At 47.2% G+C, this 6000-nt stretch overlaps 1 long non-coding RNA gene across 1 annotated transcript; it reads left to right on the top strand.

Moving 5' to 3' along the window:
* Positions 1–4669: 4669 nt before the first annotated feature.
* LOC116555951 lies at positions 4670–5088 on the top strand. The gene is made up of 2 exons (XR_004270761.1): positions 4670–4759; positions 5041–5088. It is a non-coding gene; the product is annotated as an uncharacterized LOC116555951 (long non-coding RNA).
* The last annotated feature ends 912 nt before the right edge of the window (positions 5089–6000 follow it).

Genomic DNA, 6000 nt, shown 5'->3' with positions numbered 1-6000 from the left:
GTTAGGTTGGATGTCTTTGTAGATTATAAAAGTAGAACCATGCCCACATACATTCTTACATGGCTTCTTTCGTTGCATTTGTGTGTATGTGTTCATTGTGCTTATTGTGCATGGGTGTGGAGGGTTCCTTATTCTTGCCATGTAGTATTAAATTGCGTGACTATAATACCGACAGTGTATTTCATTATTATTTCACTGAAGGACATTTGTGTGGTTTCTAGATAATAGCTATTAATAAAGGGAACGTTCTTGGATCCATTGTTTAGAAAGCATGTGTTTGCATTTCCATTGGTTATATATCTAGGAGTGGAGTTGTTGGCTCACACATGCGTGGACTTACCCTTAGTACATCTGCAAGGAGCTATGCAAGGTGATTATCTCACTTTATATTTCCAGGCTAGTGCATTTTCACATCTATGTGTCCTGGTGCCACTTATGGAAAAGTGCTATCATAATGTCACCTCTGTTACAGATCCAGGGACCCCGTATGCATAGATCAGTTCAGGACTCTATTCTAACACATTGGCAAGGCTGTCTGTCCTTGCACCGATAATAGCATGCTATCTTAATCAGTGAACTTTGTAACAGATCTTAATATTTGGTTGTGCTAGCCTTTCACCTTGTTTTTCCTTCAAGAATTTTACTCGTATATTTTTGCATTTCCATTAGAATTTTATTTTCTTACTTTTTGTTTGTTTTTATTTTTAAAAACTGCATTTCCATAAGAATTTTAGAATCAACTTTTCTGTTTATACATATACCCACAAACACAAAACCTATGGAATGTGAATTGGGATGTTTAATCTGTAGACGAATGGTTTGGTGAGCCTGGCTCTGGGCTGTCCTGTCTACTCTTCCTTTGCAAGAAGCAGTTATGGGAAGGGGCCTGATGTGTCTCCTTATGTGCCCACTGATAGGAGAGCCACTTTGCACGAGAGGCCTGATCCATGAAGACAGACACGAGATCGGGGGCTTCAGGCTGCTCTGAGTGCTGCACGCTGCCTGCTTCCCCACATCCCGAGGCATTAGAGAAACACAGAGGTTGTATTACATTCTCAGAGAATGCCACATTGGCCCAGCAGGCTCCAGAAAACCATTCTGGAACTTGATTTGCAAAGATTAAATCTCTGCCTTCAATCTACTAATTTCAGACAAAGGAGGAAATAAAGGTTAGCCCAGCATCCAGAAGGGAGAGGCCTTGGTCTTCTCTCCAGGAGAACTGCAGAGAGGAGGCTGACTTCCCCTGGTCCCCTGGAAATGCTCCCAGTGCCAAGCCCTACACACTTTATGAGGTGCCATTGCCTCTTATTCTCCTCCATGTCTGTCTCATTTGGCTGAAGGTGTGGCTGTCCACCAGTGAGTTGGGGGGATGAGGGGCTGCTCCTGAGTGCAATGTGGGCTACACCCAAAGAGGCTGGAGCAGTGGAAATGCAAGCGTGAGAGGACCTCAGACCTTTCCTTAGGAACATCAGGAGAATACAGCTGAAAAGGCCTGCCCTCCTGCCGTTCGCTCCACCAGACTTTCCCAAGGGACTTCCTATGCTTCATGGCTGCCCAGTGACCCTGGTCTTTCCAGATTTTACCCTTCCTGGTCATAAATGCATATCATTGGAGGATTATGATGGCTATGGAAACTTGCTTCACATCCAGATGAACTTGTCTTCAGGAACACCTACTAATTTCACCAAGTAATTGGCCAGGCTGGTGGCAGACTCTCCCTCCTGGAGCCGCCTCTGCTAGAAAGGGTCTGGCACATTCAGTAGAATTTGTTACTTTTCCCTGGAAGTAATTTGTGTTTTGGGCACTCACCACTAATACATGATTCACTTCCCTTGAGTTTTCCCGTTATGATTTTTGCCTTACCCTGGCTGACCTTGTGGCCACTGCGTTTGCCCACCCCTGCCCCATTGCAGGTGTCCCAGAGAGCTGAGTTCGCTCCTCTGTCAATGCTTCTGAGTGATAGAACGCTCTATAAACTCAAGAAGACCTGGAAGGTGGCTCAAGGACTCCACCCAACCCATAAAAGGCCCATCATTGCGTCTCAGGGAAGCTCATATGGCGGGCGACCAGCAAGGACGGCTGTTACTCTGCCATTATGATGGGATTTGGGCTTCATCCAAGGCAACATGGGGTCTGGCCTTGGGCAGCCTTGCTTCTCATACTGCCCTGCCTGTCTGACCATCTGCTTCCTGTGTGTAAACAGATAGCCCTGAGTGGACGCCCTGGGGTGTCAGTGGGAGTTAGCATCCCTCTTTCCTCTGCTTTCTGCAAGTCGCCTTCATGATCTTTCGCAGCAGAATCAGACAGGGTATCTTGTTCAGCTTCACGGGAAGCCAGCACCTGCCCCAGGGCTCCCTTAGCTATGCCCTGTTATCTAAATATTACCAATTCTCAAAAATACTTCTCTCTGGTTCTGTGATCAATGGCAGAAGCAGGAATGTGATCACAAGTCCTGAAGGCAGCACCTGGACCTTCCTGGTGGGGAGCTCATTTGCTGAAGCTCCCAGGGATCCCACTCTGCGTGAGAAAGGGACACTTTAGGTGACCAAATATTGGGCTCCAAAAATCTAGATGCTTTGCCTTAAGTCATCATGACTTCTGGGTACATGGCTTCCTTAGCTTTGTTTCCCAGTTTAATCCCAGAAGAATGAGACCCCAGGACTGGAATAGTGAGTAGCAACCTCTGTCTGCCAGGTAAGCAATGCAGTGGAGTCACTGCTCTCAGCCCCAGGGCCATGTGCCAAGGCAGGCGAGCACCACGGGACCCAGCTGAGGGCACTGGCTGACTCAGAGACCTTATCCTTAGGTCTGGGATTCTTAATTTCTTAGCAAATTACTTAAACTTCTCGAATCCCAACGTTCTCATTTATGAACTGAGAAGAATAATACCTATCCTAAGGTATTTTTGAAGAGACTGATAAGAATAATGCAGATAAAGGTGCTTGTGCCTCCTAAGGAGCTCGTGTGTGCATCTCTGCGGAGTACATGCCTTGCAGTGCACGGCTGGGCCAAAGGACGGGTGAGTTTCACCTTCACGAGAAGGTACAAGCTCCCCTGTGCACTCCTCTAACCGTGTACAGGAGTGCAAGGTACACCGGGCACCACTCCCCATTTGCCACCCTGAAGTATATCAGGATTATCCACCTTTGCCATGTGTCCTGGCTGTTCTTCCTGCCGGAGCACAGTTCCGTCCCATTGGTGATGGACTTGGCCAGGCTATGTTCTGCCTCATGGGTCAGATCTGCAGATCCGATGCAGAAAGAAGCCAGACGTGTGCTCATGTGGCTTCATGTGGCCTCCTGGGCTATTGCGCTGCTCCATGAGAAGAGGATGTGCCAGGCAGCCAAGGCACCTTCCACGCTCTCCAGAAGGGAGCCTCGTGGAGCCAAACCAAACCTGACCGGATGGGGCCAGAGCAGGGTGGGTGACGAGAAACTGCTTGACGGGTACATGTACGGTATTTGGGCAATGGGTACTCTAAAAGTCCCGACTGGACCATTATGCAATCTGTGCAGGTAACACAGCGTGCAGGTCACTGCAGCCTTGAACTCTTGGGCTCAAGCGATCCTCCTACCTTAGCCCCCTGAGTGTCTGTGACCACAGGCATTTGCTACAATACCCAACTAATTTTCTTTCTTTTAAAACTTTGTGTGGACATGGAAGGTCTTACTATGTTCCCTAGGCTGGTCTCGAACTCCTGGACTCAAATGATCCTCCCATGTCAGCCTCCCAAAGTGCTGGGAGCACAGGCAGGAACCACTGTGCCTGGCCAATACCATACAAATTTATACAAATTAAAAAAATACAGCTGCACAGAAGCCCAGAATCTGTCTGGGCCCAGTGGAGCTCAAACCTGCTCAGCCCTCAGCCCCAGCTGGCCCTGGGGAGTGCGCCTCAGTGTCTGTTGTTAGAAGCCACTAGAATCCTGAAATCATTTGTTAAGGGAAAAGCTGACTAACAGGGTTCATGAGTGTGTGACAAATAATTTGACGTCCATTAATTCAAGATGGACTATGATATGATAATAGAAATATACAATAGACAAAAATGAATTACATAACTCATGATACAAATGCTGATAATGTGACACCACTCACACAAAGTTAAAATGCAGGCATATAATATATTACTTAGGAATAAATAGGGAGGATAAAGTATTTTTAAATGTCCAGAAATTATGGTAGTCACCTGCAGGAATGGATCAAAGGCAGATTGCTAATCAGAGACCTAAATGTTTTGGCAAAGTTGTGGGTTTTTTTGCTTTTTTTCACTTTTTGAGACAGGGTTTCTCTCTGTAGCCCATGCTGGAATGCAGTGGCACGATCATGGCTCACTGCAGCCTTGAACTCCTGGGCTCAAGAAACCCTCCCACCTAAACCTTCCAAGCAACTAAGACTATAGGCTCGCACCACTACCCCGACTAATCTTTTTTTATTATTATTATTTTTGTAGAGATGGGGTCCTAGTATGTTGCTCAGGCTGGTCTCAGACTCCTGGGCTCAAGTGATCCTCTTACCTTGGCCTCCCAAAATTTATTTTTATGCTTCTAATTTGTATGTCTCATGTTATGAAACAAATATGAAATGTTAAATTTTAAAATATTTATGATTAACTTAAAAAATTCAAATATTACCTTGTCCATCTTTATGAATTTGCCCATGCACACAAAGCATGCGGGGTCCACACCTGTGCCACAGCGGAGGACCCAGGGCTCTCCCTCGCCTTGACAATGTGTGGAATCCTGGCTGGGATGCCCCAGGTGAGCTGCCCACACAGGTCATCAGTGAGGAGGAGCAGGAGTCGCCAGCAGGAGCTGGCTGAGCATCACGGGAAATCCCACCAGGCTGTGGGCAGTTCTGAGGGAGGAGATGACCTGCCTCTGGCCTGGCTGTCATTTTGGTGCTTGTCATGGCATTTGTTGTTCCTCTCATGTCACATTTTTGTAGATGGCTTATTTCCTGGCAGAATGCAGGGGAACAGATTGGCAGGCACATCGCCTCCTCTATTTGCTGAGTCTATTTACCCCTCCTGTGCTCATAGGTGATGACACCTCCAGGAAACCAGGGCTTCAGCTATCGCAGAGATCACCAAAATGTGGCCTTCCAATGTGCTAACTCTGTGTTAATGACGGGCTAACTGCAGCTGGTAGGAGCAAAGAATACAGTTGAGGTGTATCTTCAAATCTTCCATCTTTTTTTTTTTTTTTAAGACAGAGTCTCACTCTGTCACCAGGAGTCAGGCTGGAGTGCAGTGGCACGACCTCAGCTCACTGCAACCTCTGCCTCCCAGGTTCAAGCAATTCTCCTGCCTCAGCCTCCCAAGTAGCTGGGACTACAGGTGCGCACCACCACGCCCAGCTAATTTTTTTGTATTTTTAGTAGAGACAGGGTTTCACCATGTTGGCCAGGATGGTCTCCATCTCTTGACCTTGTTATCCGCCTGCCTTGGCCTCCCAAAGTGCTGGGATTACGAGCATGAGCCACCGCGCCCGGCCTGTTCTATCTTTTGACTTTTAAAAATGTTGGCCAGGCACAGTGGCTCACGCCTTTAATTCCAGGACTTTGGGAGGCTGAAGCAGGCAGATCAGGAGTTCGAAACCAGCCTGACCAACATGGTAAAACCCGTCTATATTAAAAATACAAAAAAAAATTAGCCAGGTGTGATGGTGCACACCTGTGCTACTCAGGAGGTTGAGGCAGGAGAATCGCTTGAACCTGGGAGATGGAGGTTGCAGTGAGCCAAGATCGCACCACTGCACTCCAGCCTGGGCAACAGAGAGAGACTTTGTCTCAAAAAAAGAAAAAAAGTTATATATTTTATGTGGAAACCCAAAATTCATGGATAGCGTTGGAAACCATCATTCTCAACAAACTGACACAAGAACAGAAAGCCAAACACTGCATGTTCTCACTCATAAATGGGGTTGAGCAATGAAAACACATGGACACAGAACACAGGGAGGGGAGCACCACACACCAGGGCCTGTCAGTGGGTGGGGGC

This window comes from Sapajus apella, unplaced genomic scaffold, assembly GCF_009761245.1.
Source record: "Sapajus apella isolate SASKATOON/1434 unplaced genomic scaffold, GSC_monkey_1.0 scaffold16, whole genome shotgun sequence".
NCBI classification, from domain to species: domain Eukaryota; kingdom Metazoa; phylum Chordata; class Mammalia; order Primates; family Cebidae; genus Sapajus; species Sapajus apella.
This window is presented reverse-complemented; position numbering and strand designations above follow the sequence as displayed.